This window comes from Hypanus sabinus, chromosome 3, assembly GCF_030144855.1.
Source record: "Hypanus sabinus isolate sHypSab1 chromosome 3, sHypSab1.hap1, whole genome shotgun sequence".
NCBI classification, from domain to species: Eukaryota; Metazoa; Chordata; class Chondrichthyes; order Myliobatiformes; family Dasyatidae; genus Hypanus; species Hypanus sabinus.
In genome coordinates this window covers 42,534,171-42,554,075 of record NC_082708.1, presented here as the reverse complement: position 1 = coordinate 42,554,075, position 19,905 = coordinate 42,534,171, and the positions used below count along the sequence as shown (strand labels likewise).

The window sequence follows — 19,905 nt, the reverse complement described above, 5'->3', positions numbered from 1 at the left end:
GATCTACAATAAATATAGGCAGCATGGAGTAAATGAGGAGCTCAAGGAATATAAAGAACGTAAAAAGAATCTTAAGAAAGAAATTAGAAAAGTTAAAAGAAGATACGAGGTTGTTTGGCAAGTAAGGTGAAAATAAATCTGAAGGGCTTCTACAGTTATATTAGTAGCAAAAGGATAGTGAGGGATAAAACTGGTCCCTTAGAGAATCCAAGTGGACAGCTATGTGTGGAGCCGAAAGAGATGGGGGAGATTTTGAACAATTTCTTTTTTTCAGTATTCACTAAGGAGAAGGATATTAATTATGTAAGGTAAGAGAAACAAGTAGGGAAGTTATGGAAACTATGACAATTAAAGAGGAGGAAAGTACTGGCGCTTTTAAGGAATATAAAAGTGGATAAATCTCCGGATCCTGACAGGATATTCCCTAGGAACTTGAGGGAAGTTGGTGTAGAAATATCAGGGACTCTGACAGAAATATTTCAAATGTCATTAGAAACGGGGATGGTGCTGGAGGATTGGCGTATTGCTCATGTGGTTCCATTGTTTAAAAAGGGTTCTAAGAGTAAACCTGGCAATTATAGGCCTGTCAGTTTGACGTCAGTGGTGGGTAAATTAATGGAAAGTAATCTTAGAGATCATACATATAATTATCTGGATAGACAGGGTCTGATTAGGAACAGTCAACATGGATTTGTGCGTGGAAGGTCATGTTTGACAAATCTTACTGAATTTTTTGAAGAGATTACGAGGAAAGTTGACGAGGGTAAGGCAGTGGATGTTGTCTATATGGACTTCAGTAAGGCCATTGACAAGGTTCTGCACGGAAGGTTAGTTAGGAAGGTTCAATCGTTAGGTATTAATATTGAAGTAGTAAAATGGATTCAACAGTGGCTATATGGGAGATGCCAGAGAGTAGTGGTGGATAACTGTTTGTCAGTTTGGAGGCCAGTGACTAGTGGTGTGCCTCAGGGATCTGTATTGGGTCCAATGTTGTTTGTCATATACATTTATGATCTGGATGATGGGGTGGCAAATTGGATTAGTAAGTATGCAGATGATACTAAGGTAGGTAGCGTTGTGGATAATGAAGTTGGTTTTCAAAGCTTGCAGAGAGATTTAGGCCTGTTAGGAGAGTGGACTGAACAATGGCTGATGGAGTTTAATGCTGATAAGTGTGAGGTGCTACATTTTGGTAGGAATTATCCAAATAGGACATACATGGTAAATGGTAGGGTATTGAAGAATGCAGTAGAACAGAGTGATCTAGGAATAATGGTGTATATAGTTCTCTGAAGATGGAATCTCATGTGGATAGGGTGGTGAAGAAAGCTTTTGGTATGCTGGCCTTTATAACTCCGAGCATTGAGTATAGGAGTTGGGATGTAATGTTAAAATTGTACAAGGCATTGGTCAGGTCGAATTTGGAGTATTGTGTACAGTTCTGGTCACCAAATTATAGGAAAGATATCAACAAAATAGAGAGAGTACAGAGAAGATTTACTAGAATGTTACCTGGGTTTCAGCACCTAAGTTACAGGGAAAGGCTGAACAAGTTAGGTCTTTATTCTTTGAAGCGTAGAAGGTTGAGGGGGGACTTGATAGAGGTATTTAAAATAATGAGGGGGATAGATCAAGTTGACATGGATAGGCTTTTTCCATTGAGAGTAGGGGAGATTCAAACAAGAGGACATGATTTGAGAGTTAGGGGGCAAAAGTTTAAGGGTAACACGAGGGGGAATTTCTTTCCTCAGAGAGTGGTAGCTGTGTGGAATGAGCTTCCAGTAGAAGTGGTAGAAGCAGGTTCAGTATTGTCATTTAAAGTAAAATTGGATAGGTATATGGACAGGAAAGGAATGGAGGGTTATGGGCTGAGTGACTCCTGATGAAGGGTTTTGGCCCGAAACGTCGTCACTACCTCCTCCCATAGATGCTGTCTGGCCTGCTGAGTTGTGCCAGCATTTCGTGTTTTTATTTATTTCCAGCATCTGCAGATTCACTCGTGTTGCCTATGAGTTTCTTCTGCAGCGTCAGTATTTATGTTGAGAACGTTGGAGCACAAAAGTGATGAAAAGATGCTTCCATTCCATACAATCCATTTGGAGAACTGTGTTTAATTTTGGACACCAAACCTCAGGGAAGTTAATGGGCCCGGAGTATGGGGTGAGTGGCAAAGAAATGTGTGGCATGATTGCTGAGCTCTAATTATGGTAAAACAGCATTAAAAATTACTTGGCCCTCATGGAGCCAAACTGGAGATACTCAGGGTAGGCGGCAAGTGTAAGAGTTGTTCTTAAATGTGAACGATCCATGTTAATTTAAACATTTTCATTTGATTTCAATATAGAATAGCACAGAATCACATCTAGTAGTGCAGCTGCTTTACATCACCAGTGACCCAGGTTTTATACTGAACGAAACATTGATGGGACCAAACCTGGAAATACTGTGTACAATTCTGGTTGCCAAACTATAGGAAGAATGTGATAGAACTAGAAAGGGCGTAGTAAAGATTGATAAAGAGTAGCTGGGACTAAGGGGTGCCTTTACAAAGGTTTACAAAAGTGCTGAGAGACATAGATAGGTCATATTTTTTGACTTCTCCAGTGTGTTCAACACCATCTGCCCTGCTCTGCTGGGTGAGAAGCTGACAGTGATGCAGAGGGATGCTTCCCTGGTATCATGGATTATTGATTATCTGACTGGCAGACCACAGTACGTGCGCTTACAACACTGTGTGTCAGACAGAGTGGTCAGCAGCACTGGGGCTCCACAGGGGACTGTCCTGTCTCCCTTTCTCTTCACCATCTACACCTCGGACTTCAACTACTGCACAGAGTCTTGCCATCTTCAGAAGTTTTCTGGACTCTCCCATAGTTGGATGCATCGGCAAGGGAGATGAGGCGGACTACAGGGCTACGGTGGGAAACTTTGTCACATGGTGTGAGCAGAATTATCTGCAGCTTAATTTGAAAAAGACTAAGGAGCTGGTGGTGGACCTGAGGAGGGCTAAGGCACCAGTGACCCCTGTTTCCATCCAAGGGGTCAGTGTGGACATGGTGGAGGATTACAAATACCCGGGGATAGGAACTGACAATAAACTGGACTGGTCAAAGAACACTGAGGCTGTCTACAAGAAGAGTCAGAGCCGTCTCTACTTCCTGAGGAGACTGAGGTCCTTTAACATCTGCCAGATGATGCTGAGGATGTTCTACAAGGCTGTGGTAGCCAGTGCTATCATGTTTCCTGTTGTGTGCTGGGGCAGCAGGCTGAGGGTAGCAGACACCATCAGAATCAACAAACTCATTCGTAAGGCCAGTGATGTTGTGGGGGTGGAACTGGACTCTCTGACGGTGGTGTCTGAAAAGAAGATGCTGTCCAAGTTGCATGCCATCTTGGACAATGACTCCCATCCACTCCATAATGTACTGGTTAGGCACAGGAGTACATTCAGCCAGAGGCTCATTCCACCGAGATGTAACACTGAGCGTCATAGGAAGTCATTCCTACCTGTAGCCATCAAACTTTACAACTCCTCCCTCAGAGTGTCAGACACCCTGAGCCAATAGGCTGGTCCTGGACTTATTTCCACTTGGCATGATTAACTTATTATTATTTAATTATTTATGGTTTTATATTGCTATATTTCTACACTATTCTTGGTTGGTGTGGCTGTAACGAAACCCAGTTTCCCTCAGGATCAATAAAGTATGTCTGTCTGTCTGTATAAGGAGAATAGGGTAGGGGAGCTTTAATCTAGAGAAGATACAGTACTGTGCAAAAGTTTTAGGTACATATATAGAGCAAGGATTACTAAGACTTTTCAACAGTACAGTGGTAATTTTATGTGATGCACTGTACTGCTGCCACTAAATAAAAACAGATACCATCGCATACATGAGTGATGATAAACCTGAAGTGGGCAGGGAGAGGGGAATCGTGGTTAGGAAAAGGGGAAGGAATAGAGGAGGGAGAGGGGAATCGTGGTTAGGAAAAGGGGAAGGAATAGAGGAGGGAGAGGGGAATCGTGGTTAGGAAAAGGGGAAGGAATAGAGGAGGGAGAGGGGAATCGTGGTTAGGAAAAGGGGAAGGAATAGAGGAAGGAGAGGGAAACACTATAAAGATAGTCTGTAATGATCAATAAACCAATTGTTTGGAATCAAATGACCTTGCCTGGTGTCTGCACCCATGCTACCCCCTCTGCCAGCACTCCTTCTCTGCCACCTGTCCCACACTCCTCCCCAGGGGTTCTGCCTTCACCATTCCCAACATCCTTTGATCCGGCCAGATTTACAATCTCACTCTCCACTCAACGTTGACAAATACTGTACTGTGCAAAAGTGTCAGACACCTTACTTATGTGCCTAAGACTTTTGGACAGTACTGTAGATTTAAGGTGAGAGGGTAAAGATTTAAAGAGACCAAAGGCAAGCTTCTCCACACAGAGGGTGGCCAGTTTATGGAACAAACTGCCAGAGGAAATGATAGATGAGGGTACAGTTACAATTTTTAAAAAGTATTCGGACAGGAAAGGATTAGATGGATATGAGTCTTATGCAGGAATATGGGTCTAGCTCAGGTTGGCATGGAAACACTGGGCTATAGGGCCTCTTTGTATGGCGTATAACTCTATTACTAATCTCGACCTCTAGTTCTGCCTGAGTGGAGCTCACACATTCCCCAGTGATCTGGCAGCTTTCTTTCATAAGCTCGTCTCCTCCTTCATCCCAGAAACGTTCAGGCTGGTCGATAAATTAGCCACTGGGAGTTACCCCAAGTGTCTAGATGAACACGAGAACCTAAGGGAGTTGATTGGAATACAATGGATCAAGGTAGGATGAGTATTAAAATGGCTCAGCCGTGAATCAAACTGCCTGTCTCAATAGGTCAAAGGGTTTGTTTCCATGCTATAACATTACAACCCAAGGCAAATATGATACCTGGTGCAGAAGTAAATTATGAGAAGAAGCTGCAGAAATGCACTTTGCCTTTAGTTGTAAAGGTCAAGTTCAGAGCTAATTAGTTGAAATAATATAGCAGGTGACAGCCAGTATAAGATTATTTCAAAACATTTCAAATTTTTCAAATGTCATTTCAAATGTCAATCGAGTTGAGATTCTCACAATTTCCCAGTTTAGTTATCTACACTTGCATTACTCACTCCCAAATATGCATACTTACTGCCTGATATCTGTTAATGTCACCATGATATCAATAAGTATTAACTTTGTTAAAATGGGCACTGTTTACTAACTATTTAAAATGGTTGTTTCATCTAAAGATAATCTCCAATCCTTCTCAAAGGATTGTCTGCAAACATAAGGACACTTTTTTCTAAATGAGAACTATAAACTATGTTACTTGGACTTCAGTATATTTCCAAATTTTAATGAGCTTCTTACTTAGAATAGTTTGCAGGATAGAAAATAATCAATATAAGCAAGCTCATAATTGAATATAACCAAAGAAAGTCACACAATAATACCTTGACAGAATTTACAGGAGTCCAAATACACAAAACTCAACATTTCAGAAACAACAGCTTCTTCCTCTCCTCCATTCCTCTGAATGGATAGTGAGCCCGTGGACACTTCCTCTGTATTCATTTCACTCTTTTTTGCACTACTTAATTTATTTTTATATACTTCTTATTGTAATTTATTGTTTTTATTACTATGCTTTGCAATATACTGCTGCCACAAAACAAATTTCACAACATATGCCAGTGATATTAAACCTGATTCTGATTTAAGTGCTACACTACTAAATGATTTGCAACTGGGGTCTTGTGTGTTGAAAGCACTTACATATTGCTCACAAAAGAAAAATGGAAAGTGATGAATTGTTCATTAAATTCTGCTTTCCACAGACCATGCATGATTTACTAAAGCTGTCATCAGTCTACTGATGTATCCATAGAGGAAGAATTCAACATTTTCATTTTAAATGTGAACTATTATCTATCCTACACTAAAATCTTCAGTGATAATTTAGCCCAAAACCTAAAGAATGCCGTTTGTTTTTTGTATTTTCATTTGTACATTTGTAAATTTCATGCATTCTAATTATAAGCAATAAATAGTTAAAAGAGTATCAGATGTTACATTAATCTTCAGGTCCAAACCATGATATTACATTTCTTCAAATGCAAACCACAAATTTGGAAACTGCATCACATAAAAGTGAACAATGGACTTCACTATCCCTTCAAATTAGCAGCTTAACATTGCACCCAAAAGGGCTACATGCATTTGTGAAAACCCAGATAGTTGCTATCTTTCTTTCTTTCTTTTCTTGGAATAACAGGCCATTACTATATTTTCCTGATGTGTTAGATTATTTGCAATCAATTTCTACTTTTAGAGCTCTGAAAACTGGAAATCGAGCTGACAGAACAGGAATGTTTCAAGCTCTATGAAATTGCTTCTCTACAAGTATCAGTAACTTGCAATCCCTTCGATTAAACCCATACAGTTAGAATAAGTATATATATGGTTTTGTCACACTGTCATCTCCCTGCCACATATTTTTATTATATTCATTCACTATTATCCTACTCTCAAACGTTACATCCATTCCTACATAAGGGCCAATCATAGCTCCCCATCTTTCTATAAAGATCTGCCAAAATGCGACAAAATAGTATGAATACCAAAGCTCTGTGAAATTCACCGAGCCAGTTGTTAACCTGTAGCTTCTTAAAGAGTTGTACAGCATGGAATTAGGACTTCAGCCCAGTTCATTCATCAGAGCTAGTCCCATCTACTAGTATTTGGCCTACATCACTCCAAACTTTTTCTATCCATGAACACATCCAAATGTATTTTGTAGCCATGCAAGCCTCATTCCATTTAGCCACCACTCTATGTGAGAAAAAGCTATCTCTTCAACCTAGCTTTTGAATTTAGTTTAAATCTTGTCCCTTTTGTTGTATATCTATGACCTCTAAAAGCCTGAGATGAAGAATGTGACCATCCATCCTATCTACATTCCTCGTATTTTTATATACATCTATAAAGTTACCCCTCAGCTTCCTATGAGGCAGAGGAAAAAAAGCCCCAGCCTATCCAACCTCCCCTTGTAATTCAAACCCTCTAGTCCCAGTCACATCAGTATGAATCGCTTTTGCGCCCTTTCCAGCTTAATGACATCCTTCCTATAGCTGGGCAACTAGAACTGTGCACAATACTTCAAGTGTGGGCTTAACAACAACTTGTACAGTTGCAGCATGCATCCCAAATCCCGTAGTCAATGCCTTGACAGACAAAGGCAAGCATACCAACATCTTCTTCACCAATCTGTCTACAAGTGTCTCCACTTTCAGGAAACTGTCTACCTGCATGCCTAGAACTGTTTTACAAGAGGTTGTGTTCAAAAGGATTTAACTCAAAATCAGCTTGAAAGTTCACTAATAGGTTTACATTGTTTTAAACACAAAGAGTTCTGAACTTATATAATATATAGTATAAGAGAGAGAGAGATAACAAATTCACTTTGAACTTTGATTTCTGAAAAACAGATATTGTCATAAAGAAAAAAAAATCCCAAGTCCTTGAGTGACACGTCTGTAGATTAGGCAGCATCCGTGAGAAAAGAGTAGCCAACGTTTCGGGCTGAGACCCTTCATCAGGAATCTCGGCCCAAAACGTTGGCTACTCTTTTCTCAAGGATGCTGCCTGACCTGCTGAGTTCTTCCAGTGTTGTGTACGTATTCTTTGATCCACAGCATCTGCAGTTGTATTTTGATGTCTGTAGATTGTCCTGGTCTAGCTTGTTCTTCCACCAAGCAAACACTGGAGGGCAGCACTGAGTGAAGGTTGAAAGGCAACACTGAGCGAATACTGCAGGGAAGCATGGACAAAAGGCCCCAATCCAGTATAGATTTCAGCATGTCTAACAGAGGCTTCTACTGTCTCCCACAAAGCCTCGGCTCTCCTCCCCTGGGCAACTACAACAGGCCACTATGCCTGAGCTAACACCATGGTCTGACTCTAGTCCTTGCCACAACCGAGGCAATGCAGCTCCTCCGCCAACGGTCTTTCCAATGAACAGGACTTGCGGTGTTCCATTTTACCAATAACCAACAGATCCTTGTGATCACAATAAAAACGTCCAAGCCAGTCATTTGTCCAGGCAACATACAACCACAGTACACAATAGGTCCACCTTGATCAGTATTAAGCAACTCGCTGATAGGATAGTCCCGTAGTATCCAGCAGTGACTTGCCATAATATAAAGAATGTACAAGATGAACAAATGCACCTTTGAGTGGCAGCTACGTCCGAGTGCACCGCCATCTTACCAGAAGTATTTGCCATGTTTTTCAAGGGAAAACATAATCTTTTAGCAAGGAACTATCACTGCACCCATAAACTCTAAGCCAGCAGAAATCAGCTTTTCCTTTGGTGTTGGCAACAATTTTATGTAGCAGCATTAACTTCCCACAGTTCACTGATACTCATTTATCAATCAGCATCGTTTTCCTCATTAAATATCAAGATTAGGAAAAAGTGCGATGCAAAAACATAGAACTATTTTTCTTACACATATCAAATTAATTTGTGGCTCTATTTTGTAAGGTTTATTTACAAACAAATGTCTTGCAAGACTTTAGTTGCAAAATATGGTGCCCTTAGCTACTTTTATTGCTGAGAAAGCAAATGATCAGCAAAAGTAAGGCAAACTGATCAGGCCTTTTAAGGGCCCATTGTTTAAAAAGTCTGTCAGCTGAATGGAAGGTAAACACACTGGACAGATAAACAGGGTTTTGCCCTATTGTTTTGAGGGAGGACAGCTGATGATGGATGCTGAAGGATTGCCAGTATTTCATTGCAAGTTAATGCTGTAAGGGCAAAGCCCAAAGGAAAAGCCAAAAGCAACAAAACGCACTTCCCTATAAATGTACGGAAGCAAGTGCAGATCTCATTGATGTGACAGCAGATGAAAGCCTGAGCAACATTATTAATCATTCATGTGTTCCATTTTTCAAACTGTCTTCCCATAACAGGTCACTTACTGCCAATACAAACAAATGTCTAACTCAGCTGCTCAGATCCTTTTGGTACCTTCTCTGATCTTACACCACCTTGGTGGTAAGGTCAAAGATGTGTTATCTGGCTTGCAGATGTATGCCCACTTATTTCATATTGATACAAAGTTGTTTTAACATAATCCTGTACAGGAATTAAAAAAAAACTCAACTGATGTGGTCACTTGGCCCACCAGCAGGCCCTAAACTATAGTTTGGCCAACACAACAGCATTTCAGAAAACAGAATGTGCTGTAGAACTTCATACTTTGTGTATTTAAACTGACAAATGTCTAGTTTTTGTTACAAACAGTTCTTCAGAGAAGTATGTGGAGTGCTCCAGGATTCCAGTCGAGGCCAACACTGTTCCTTATTTGCACATAAGTTTTGTATTCAGGAAGTCAAAATGCTGTGATGATTTTTGGAGGCAATATCAGAAGTTAGGAACTAGAGTAGCTTTAGAATCAACTATTAACACTGTAAAATGTCTGTGGGTTTGTATGGTAGTGATAAAAAATTAAATGCAGACTACATGCAGGAAGCAAAAAAAGATTTACTCTTGGAATATCAGTTTAGTAAACTTAACACTCAACAAGTAAAGAAGTCCTCTTCAAGGGATCAGAAGTGGAAAGGGTAAACAGCTTTAAGCTTCTGGGTACTAACATCTCTGAAAATCTATCCTGGGCCCAACAAATTACTGCAATTACAAAGAAGGCACGCCAGTGGCTATATTGCATTGGGAGTTTGAGGAGGTTTGTTATGTCACCAAAGACACCCACAAATTTCTAAAAAATGTACTGTGGATAATATTCTAACTGATTGCATCACCACCTGGGAACAAAAGGCAGGATCAGAAAAAGCTGCAAAGGGTTGCAAACTCAGCCAGCCTCCCTGGAATCGAAGGCATCTCCAAAAGATGATGCACCAAAAAGGTGGCATCCTTCATTGAGGACATTATCACCCAGAATATGCCCTCTTCTCAATGCTCCCATCAGGGAGGAGGTACAGGAGTCTGAAAAAAATACACACACACACTTCTTATTGTAATTTATAGATTTTGTTTGTTTTGCAATTTACTATTATAAAACAACAAATTAAACACATATCAATAATATTAAACCTGATTCTGATTGCAATGAATGCACAAGATTAATCAATGAACAAATCTGATGAATTAGAACCATAGAACATTACAGCACAGTACAGGCCCCTCAGCCCTCCATGTTGTGCCGACCCATATAATCCTTAAAAAAAGTACTACACCCACACTACCCCATAACCCTCCATTTTTCTTTCATCCATGTGCTTGTCCAAGAGGCTCTTAAATACCCCTAATGTTTTAGCCTCCACTACCATCACTGGCATGTCATTCCTGGCACTCATATCCCTCTGTGTAAAAAACCTTACCCCTGATGTCTCCCCTAAACTTTCCTCCCTTAATTTTGAACGTATGCCCTCTTGCGTTTGTTACTGGTGCCCTGGGAAACAGGTACTGACTATCCACCCTATCTATGCCTCTCATAATCTTGTAGACCTCTATCAACTCCCCTCTCATTCTTCTCTTTGGAGCGTAGAAAAGTCCCAGCTCTGCTAACCTTGCTTCATATGACTTGTTCTCCAAACCAGGCAACATCTTGGTAAATCTCCTCTGCACCTTCTCCATAGCTTCCACATCCTTCCTATAATGAGGTGATCAGAATTGAACACAATACTCTAAGTGCGGTCTCACCAGAGATTTGTAGAGTTGCAACATAACCTCTCTACTCTTGAACTCAATCCCCCTGTTAATGAAGCCTAGCATCCCATAGGCCTTCTTAACCACCCTATTAACCTGTGCAGCGACCTTGAGGGATGTATGGATTTGAACCCCAAGGTCCCTTTGTTCATCCACACTCTTAAGTAACTGACCATTAATCCTGTACTCAGTCTTCTGGTTTGTCCTTCCAAAATGCATCACCTCACACTTGTCCGGATTGAAATCCATCTGTCATTTTTCTGCCCAACTCTGCAGCCTGTCTATATCCTCTTGTAACCTTCGACCACCTACAGCTCCATCCACAACTCCTCCAATCTTCGTGTCATCCACAAACTTCCTTAATCTCCACATTGTCCAGCACACAGGACATCCTGATTAAGATCCTTTTCACCTGTGAATACTGAAGCAAAGTATTCATTTCAGACCTCCCCAATCTGCTCTGCCTCCAGGTACACGTTGCCCTCTTTATCCTTTAGCGGTCCCACCTTCATTCTCGTCTTCCTTATATTCTTCGCATACGCATAGAACGCCCTGGGGTTCTCCTAATCCTACATGCCAAGGCCTTCTCATGCCCCCTTCGAGCTCTCCCAAGTCCTTTCTTTAGCTCCTTTCTGGCTATCCTATATTTCTCATAAGTGCCTCCTACTTCCTACCTCCTACTACTATAAGAAAGCTAACATATGCTTCCTTTTTCCTCTTGATGAGTTGCCTTACATGATTCATCAGCCACAGTTCCCCTTTCCTACCATTTTTCCTTGCCTCAGTGGGACAAACCTATCCTGAACCCAGCTCAAGTGGCCCCTAAACTTCTCCCACATTACTTCTGTGCTTTCTCCTTTGAACATCTGTTTCCAATTTACTCTTGCTAGTTCCTGCTTCATCTCTTCAAAGTTAGAACTTCCCCAGTTAAGCACTTTACCATTTTGTCTGATTTTATCCCTTTCCATAGCTATACTGAAGCTAAGGGAGTTGTGGTCACTCTCACCAAAATGCTCCCCCGAGAGGTCTGTCACCTGACCAGGTTCATTACCCAGAACTAGATCCAGTATGGCCGCTCCTCTCATCGGCTGGTCCACACACTGTGTCAGGAATCCTTCTTGAACACACCTGACAAATTCAGCCCCATCTATCCCCCTTGCAGTCAGGAGGTCCCAGTCAATATGAGGGAAGTTGAAATCACCCATAACTACTACCCTGTATTTCCTGCACCATTCTAAAATCTGCCTGCTTATCTGCTCCTCGATGACCCGAGGGCTATTTGGGGGCCTATAGACTATTCCCACCACAGTGATTGATCCCTTCCTATTTCTGACTTCCACCCAGACTGACTCAGTGGACACTCCTTCTGCAGCGTCCTCCCTTTCTATAGCCGTGATACTATCCCTGACCAGCAATGCCACTCCCCCCTTTTCTACCTCCCATCCTATCCCTTTTAAAACACCTGAATCCCAGGACCTGCATCATCCAATCCTGCCCTTCCTCCAACCAAGTTTCAGTAACGGCCACAACATCGTAGTTCCACGTACTAATCCATTAATCCATAATTATACAGTCAAAACAATAAAATTCCAATCAGTCTAAGCCAATAATTGGCAGCCAGGAGATCAGACAGCATCTGTGGAGAAGACATTCAAATCCACGAACTTTCATTAAATATTAAATTAATTTTCCCTCTGTTCAGATGCTGCCCAATCTCACAAGTTTCCAGCAATTTCTGTGTTTATTTCAGAGTTTCAGTATATACTGTTTAAGGCACAATAAGACTAAACAGTATTCAAGTTAGTTTTAATCCCGAGTACAATACTCAAGCCCTGCTATTAAATTGAAAATTGCAAATATTTTGGACAACAGAGTAAAGGACTGACTAATCTCTGAAGATCTTGGATATAAAAAATTCTGTAAAAGGCATTAGTTCATCTTGTTAATCAAGAAAGTTTCTTCACCAGTGATCAATACATGATACCAATTTCCAAGGTTAGTAGAAGCAAAAACCATATTATCTCAGACTTCAGGATCCTTCTGGATATATTATATTTATCAGTCATTTTTTTGATCAATAAATAAACCCTATGAATAACAACCAGAACTTAATGACCTAGAAACTGGTTCACAAAACTTGTTCTAGAGCAGCTCCAGCCTATGGTTAGGCCACACTTAGACCCCCTCCAGTTCGCCTATCAGCCCCGACTAGGAGTTGAGGATGCCATCGTCTACCTGCTGAACCGTGTCTACGCCCACCTGGACAAGCCGGCGAGCACTGTGAGGGTCATGTTTTTTGACTTCTCCAGTGCATTCAACACCATCTGCCCTGCTCTGCTGGGTGAGAAGCTGACAGTGATGCAGGTGGATGCTTCCCTGGTGTCATGGATTATTGATTACCTGACTGGCAGACCACAGTACGTGTGCTTGCAACACTGTGTGTCAGACAGAGTGGTCAGCAGCACTGGGGCTCCACAGGGGACTGTCCTGTCTCCCTTTCTCTTCACCATCTACACCTCGGACTTCAACTACTGCACAGAGTCTTGCCACCTTCAGAAGTTTTCTGATGACTCTGCCATAGTTGGATGCATCAGCAAGGGAGATGAGGCGGAGTACAGGGCTATGGTGGGAAACTTTGTCACATGGTGCGAGCAGAATCATCTGCAGCTTAATGTGAAAAAGACTAAGGAGCTGGTGGTGGACCTGAGGAGGGCTAAGGCACCGGTGACCCCTGTTTCCATCCAAAGGATCAGTGTGGACATGGTGGAGGATTACAAATACCTGGGGATACGAATGGACAATAAACTGGACTGGTCAAAGAACACTGAGGCTGTCTACAAGAAGGGTCAGAGCTGACTCTACTTCCTGAGGAGACTGAGGTCCTTTAACATCTGCCGGATGATGCTGAGGATGTTCTACGAGGCTGTGGTAGCCAGTGCTATCATGTTTGCTGTTGTGTGCTGGGGCAGTGGGCTGAGGGTAGCAGACACCAACAGAATCAACAAACTCATTCGTAAGGCCAGTGATGTTGTTGGGGTGGAACTGGACTCTCTGACGGTGGTGTCTGAAAAGAGGATGCTGTCCAAGTTGCATGCCATCCTGGAAAATGTCTCCCATCCACTCCATAATGTACTGGTTAGGCACAGGAGTACATTCAGCCAGAGATTCATTCCACCGAGATGTAACACTGAGCGTCATAGGAAGTCATTCCTGCCTGTGGCCATCAAACTTTACAACTCCTCCCTCGGAGGGTCAGACACCCTGAGCCAATAGGCTGGTCCTGGAGATTTCCACGTCATAATTTACTTATTATTATTATTTAATTATTTATGGTTTTATATTGCTATACCTCACACTATTCTTGGTTGGTGCGACTGTAACAAAACCCAATTTCCCTCAAGATCAATAAAGTATGTCTGTCTGTCTGTCTAAGAGGGTTCTGTTCATAAACTCCTTGCTCATGATGTGGTCTAATCTACATTGGTGAAGTTAAATTGAAATTGTTGCCCAATTTGCAGATTATTGAATTTGAAAGAGTGAACCTGAAATTCCTATAGTCTGTTATGTTAATTCTTCATTTACTCCCACTTTGACCTCTGTGGCTTTGGTCTGCTTCATTGATCCAACAACACCCAAGCTGGAAAAACAGTACCTTATCTTCCTTTGGGGATGTTGAAGCCTTTGGGAATTAAACTTGAATTTAACAAATCCTGGTAACCATTGCAATTTTTTCTTCTCTACACGAATACGGTTATACTTACCTGATTCAAAGTTTTTTTTCTTTTTCCTTTTCCATCTCCAATTACCAGATTTTAAAATAATTGTTACCTTCACAGATTTGGTTTTCACACTACCACAGGCATTCCTAATGTGCTCTCCACCCTTTCTTCTCTCTGCAACCTGACACACCTGAAAATAGAAACTCGGTCTCTCTGCCCACTGATATTGCGTGACCTACTATGAGCTAATTTTGTTCCAAAGAAAGATTTGTACAGTTGAATGTTAACTTTACATGTTGTACAGCAATTTGCACATATTTCTGGACACTTTAACACCCAATGGAAAATACATCTCCTTAGTTTTTGAATGGATTTTTTTCCCTAGCATCTTTTCTTTGTGTAGAAGTTCCACAAATGCTATCAGCAGGAGAGTAATATTCAAAGTTTCTCTTCTGTGAGATTTTCAGCCTCTGACTTGAAACACCATAGTGTTTATTCATCCTCAGAACAACTGGGTTTTCTCTGAAAGGCTCAACTTTCAAACTGCATTCTCTCTCCTCACTCAGATGTGTCATCTCCTGTGGCTTTGAATATCGTCTCATACCTGTTCCTGGACAGCTTGCTTGCAGTCATTGTGTCAGACTTCTCCTCAGGATGACTGATCACTGCCACACCCCAGCTTGCTGCTTACTCAAATAGAGAGGGCTTCATCTACTTTTTTCTTCCGTTGAGAGCAAGCAGAAACATTTGTCAGCATGGCTCCACTAAATGCCTGAAATGAGAAACTACACTCCAATCCTTACTGAAACTCTCTAGTAATTTCTGTTGCAGGAGCAACAGGCTGTAGCTTAGAGAAGCACTATCCACAGAGAATTTATCTTCTTCAGGCATGGTGCCTCACCAGCTTGTCAAGGTGGCTTAAGCGAAATTTCTATCCGACTGCGATGACTCTGGAATAGACCTCTTGTACATTGAAGATGAACGCTTAACCTCAATTTACCTAGTCATGACTCCTGCACTGCACTTGCTCCACAAATGTAACACCATATCCTGCATGAATAATCTCTTCTCGGGCTTCCAGTCAGGGACAGGTGTCAATTAAAATTGACGCTTCATGCTGATGAAGATGGCACAGCTTATCATGGAAATGTCGGTTATAATTGAAATCTGTACCCAGCTGGAAGCCCGAGAAGAGTTTATTCATCATATAAGCTGGGAAAGCTCTGGATGCTGCATTCTGTTATTGCTTTTCCTTTGTATTACCTGGATATCTAAGACTGATCTTACATAAGTCCTGCAAAGCGGTGACTGCGTAACACTTTACAGTACAGGCAGCCCAGGTTCATTTCCTGCTGCTCCCTGTCAGGAGTTTGTACATTCTCCTTGTAGGTTTCCTCCAGATTCTCTGGTTTCCTCCCACATTCCAATGATGCACCGGTTGATAGGTAAAATTATAAATTGTCTGGAGATTAGGCTAGGGTTAAATCAGAGGTCACGGTTTGGAGTCATAAGAGCCTATACCGCGCTGAATCTCAATAAATGTTTCCACTATATCTCAGTACACGTGAGAATAACAAAAACAATTCCAATGTCCTTCAAAGAGCTTTGCCGTCCCTTTCTCTTCATTACAGCATGCATTCATTTAACAGCAGTTTCTCTGTGCAGAATGACGGCGGTTTGTAGTGCAGCCTATCTCTTAGACAACTACCTGCAAAATTTACATTTTTGGTCACTGCAAGAACCTGCAGCACATCAATAGGGAATTCTGCTGCTACAGATAGTTATTAGTTTCAGTGAAGCTTTACGAATGAAAACTCATCAACATTGTTCTTGTAATTGTAATTTTTTTACTTTTTAAGGGATTTGAAAGCGAAGAATATTCAAATAATGAAAGTTACTCAAATCACTATTTTGACAAGGTTCCACACGGAAGGTTAGTCAGAGACATTCAATCATTAGGTATTAATATTGAAGTAGTAAAATGGATTCAACAGCGGCTGGATGGCAGATGCCAGAGAGTAGTGGTGGATAACTGTTTGTCAGGTTGGAGGCCGGTGACTAGCAGTGTGCCTCAGGGATCTGTACTGGGTCCAATGCTGTATGTCACATACATTAATGATTTGGATGATGGGGTGGTAAATTGGATTAGTAAGTATGCAGATGATACTAGGGTAGGTGGCATTGTGAATAATGAAGTAGGTTTTCAAAGCTTGCAGAGAGATTTAGGCCAGTTAGAAGAGTGGGCTGAATGATGGCAGATGGAGTTTAATGCTGATAAGTGTGAGGTGCTACATTTTGGTTGGAATAATCCAAATAGGACATACATGGTAAATGGTAGGGCATTGAAGAATGCAGTAGAACAGAGTGATCTAGGAATAAAGGTGCATAGTCCCCTGAAGGTGGAATCTCACATGGATAGGGTGGTGAAGAAAGCTTTTGGTACGCTGGCCTTTATAAATCAGAGCATTGAGTATAGGAGTTGGAATGTAATGTTAACATTGTACAAGGCATTGGTAGGGCCAAATTTGGAGTGTTGCATACATTTCTGGTCACCAAATTATAGGAAAGATGTAAACAAAATAGAGAGATTACAGAGAAGATTTACCAGAATGTTACCTGGGTTTCAGCACCTAAGTTACAGAGAAAGGTTGAACAAGTTAGGTCTTTATTCTTTGGAGCATAGAAGATTGAGGGGGGACTTGATAGAGGTATTTAAAATTATGAGGGGGATAGATAGAGTTGACATAGATGGGCTTTTTCCATTGAGAGTAGGGAAGATTCAAACAAGGGGACATGAGTTGAGAGTTAGGGGGCAAAAGTTTAGGGGTAACACAAGGGGGAACTTCTTTACTCAGAGAGTGGTAGCTGTGTGGAACGAACTTCTAGTAGAAGTGGTAGAGGCAGGTTCAATATTGTAATTTAAAGTAAAATTGGATAGGTATATGGACAGGAAAGGAATGGAGGGTTATGGGCTGAGAGCAGATCGGTGGGACTAGGTGAGAGTAAGTGTTCAGCACGGACTAGAAGGGCCGAGATGGCCTGTTTCCATGCTGTAATTGTTATAAGGTTATATGGGATGTATTGCTTTATTCAGAATAATGCCACCCATCATATTGGTTCTGATTTTTGCAGTCATCTAAACCAGAAGGACACTACAAATGAGAGAGATAAAGTTTTATCCATTAAACTGTTGCATCATGCAGTTGGCTTGCCCATAGTTTGTTATCTAAACAATGAAAGTTTTGTATATTTCTGAAATGTGAAAACATATAAAACATTTCCAAATATTAAAATATAAATATTTAATATTCAAATAATTAAAAACAAATCAAACTGAAAAAGTTATAGAAATGAAAAAACAAAGTACTTAAATGTTAAATATCCTTAATATAAAGTAAACAAGCCTTTCTTTATCCATCATAGCATTCAAATTAATTGAGGTAACATATCAGCACTAGCTCTGGACTGATGTAGATTATCCAGGAGAATTCCCCTTGGCAAGTTTCAGGGAAAAGCAGCAATTACACAATCTGTCACTAGATTATATGAGGAATTCAACATTGGAGTGCAATCAGGAAAATATGAGCAAACAACCATTGACAAGTTCAAGACTTCTGCATTCTTACACACAATCGCAGGGATTTTGAATTTGTTGACACACAAATGGGAAAATTCCTGCAGTTACTTACAAAACCTGATCTATTGGTACTTTCAATTCCTAACAGCTCTTATTACATTAAAAAAATGTTTAATGGAGCTCTTATTGGCAGGCGTTATTTAACCATCTCTGTGGGGATATGGGGGAACAATAGGCCAAAATTAATATTGCTTAGTTACTGGCTAGTTCTGCTGCATTGACTTTTGTGAGCTCATTTAACAGTTACTTCTTCGTATTATTTGCAGAATGTATTTCCACAAGTCACAGTGCTGCAGGAGAGCACCTTACATGACAAACCTGTAAGCACACTTTGCTTTAAAATCAGCATACCTCCTGATTTAACATTAGCAACAGCACGGTTGAGACATCAGTTTAGTCAGATCAAATTACTGTATAACTGTAGGCCTTTAGGCCCAAATGCATCTTTCCACATGTTGATATTTTTACCCTGATATTATTTTCACTATTGTTTGTTTTATTTTAATCAAGGTTTAAGAAAGACGCATTTATTGTGTAAATCTTCAACTATCCCTTGTGATAACTTGTTCTACATTCCAAATACTCCCCAATGGAGTTTATTGTGATTTCTCTAATTGACCATTAGGTCCTTCGCTTTTGGATTCTTTTACTACAAACTGACAAATCAAATAATGAAACAATGAGCAAGTGCCACACCTGCCCCTACCACTCCTCCCTCACTACCATTCAGGGCACCAAACTGTCCTGCTAGGCAACGCGATACTTCACCTGTGAGCCTGTTGGAGTCATACACAGTGCCTGGTGCAGCCTCCTATATATCAGTGAGACCCAACGTAGATTGGGAGGCTGCTTCATCAAGCACCTTTGCTCCATCCACCACAAAAGGCGGGATTTCCCGGTACCCACCCACTTCAAGAAGTGAAAACAAAAGGCTGTACTGGTTTGAAGGAAAGCTACCTATGGTACATTATATAGCACCAGAGTGTGAGAGTTCAGTGGGAAACAGGCCAAGAAAAATTTGGAAGCAACGAAGTCAAGACACAAGCAACCCCTGCAATATGGGTAGGGGGAGCTGCGTACCTAGAAACTGGTCTCTAACATGAAAACATGCCATCTGTGAATGTGCCAAGAAACACAAATTACAAAAAGTAAATTTTGATTTTATTTACTTTTTGTTTCTACATTAATTCTATGAAGACAGACTTTATTCCACATCTCAAAATTTTGGGTAGTGATTTGTGAATCCTGTAAGGAGAAATTTCCATTACCTGAATGAACATTACAAGGGTGTGTTGGGAGGATGGAGGTGGGGCTGTGGTCACCTGTAATAACTTACCACAATCTCAGGTGATAAAGGAGGTTAGGAATCCCTTGGAATTATCTTAGTGATGAAGATCATGGCAGATAATCGAGGAAAGAAACCAAGTTTTCTTTGCTGCCCAAGATAATCTTGGTAATGTGGGTGACTTTGCCAGGGTGAAGCTTGTCAGTGATTTTCCCATTCTGCTAAAGTACACACAATTTTTACTATTCTATGTTTTTTTTCATTTCCAATGTTGTTCCGCTGTTTTAAAAAGGCTGTAAACATAAACCAGGAAATTATAGGCCAGTGAGTCTGACATCAGTTGTGAGAAAGTTACCGAAAGGAATTCTGAGGAACTGGACGTATAAGTATTTGGATAGACATGAACTAATTAAGGATAGTCAGCATGGCAGGATGTCATGTCTAACCAATGTTACAGAGTTTTTCAAGGAAGTTACCAGAAAAGTGGATGAAAACAAGGCAGT

At 40.9% G+C, this 19,905-nt stretch overlaps 1 protein-coding gene across 2 annotated transcripts in view; it reads right to left on the bottom strand.

Annotated features, from left to right (window-relative positions):
* atp8a2 (ATPase phospholipid transporting 8A2) overlaps nucleotides 1-19,905 on the bottom strand; it is a 419,615-nt gene that overhangs the window by 194,690 nt on the left and 205,020 nt on the right. The gene's annotated exons all lie outside the window — the stretch shown is intronic.